This window comes from Notothenia coriiceps, unplaced genomic scaffold (assembly GCF_000735185.1).
Source record: "Notothenia coriiceps isolate Sejong01 unplaced genomic scaffold, NC01 NC01_scaffold00003304, whole genome shotgun sequence".
NCBI classification, from domain to species: Eukaryota; Metazoa; Chordata; class Actinopteri; order Perciformes; family Nototheniidae; genus Notothenia; species Notothenia coriiceps.
In genome coordinates this window covers 12,717-13,591 of record NW_011336005.1, presented here as the reverse complement: position 1 = coordinate 13,591, position 875 = coordinate 12,717, and positions in this window count along the sequence as shown.

The window sequence follows — 875 nt, the reverse complement described above, 5'->3', positions numbered from 1 at the left end:
TTAGTCTGTCTGTCCAGCTGCAGGTGGAGAGGATGGTGGGGTTACCCATGATGGAACTAGAATAAGGTTTTTTTGGTCTTACACGCCTTTCATCGTAGTGGAAAATGTTTTCTTATGCAATATGTTTGGATAGTTTCACCATTGAAATGCGTTTGATAAACTATAGGTTACTTACGTAACCCCAGTTCTCAGAGTAACATGAAGTGAGATGTCTCACTATGGGATGCGCCTCATCGCGGAGCAAACAGAAGCATCAATCTCATTACGCCAATCCTGTTTGGCTGGTGATCTTGACGTCAGCGTCAGGGAATCTACCCCCTATAAGTAGCTTGCGCTACGCCGCATGCATCATTCAAAATAAGCACCTCTTCTCGCTTCACCATAGCAAGGAGGGCCGTCTGGTGAGACATCTCACTTCATGTTACTCTGAGAACTGGGGTTACGTAAGTAACCTATAGTTCTCATTCGTAACACTCCGTTCGATGTCTCACTATGGGATATTGTAGCTCCCGTATTGCCAGACGAGCTTATCTCGAAAATCACCAAACCCAACCAGAATTTAACAGTTAGAGCTCTAACTCAGCAGGGGGCCCAGCACTGCATGGGCCACACTGGGAGCAGAGACGTCTAATCTGTAAAAGCGGACAAAAGTGAGCGGCGAGGACCAGCTCGCTGCTGCACAAATGTCTTGGATGGAAACACCCCTGAACAAAGCCCAGGATGTAGCCAGACCACGAGTCGAATGAGCACGCAAACCCGAAGGTGCCTGCAGACCCTGACTCGTGTAAGCCAAAGCAATTGCCTCCACAATCCAGTGAGAGAGCCGTTGCTTAGTAACAGGCTTGCCCTTCTGAGGGTTAGCCCAGGACACAAAG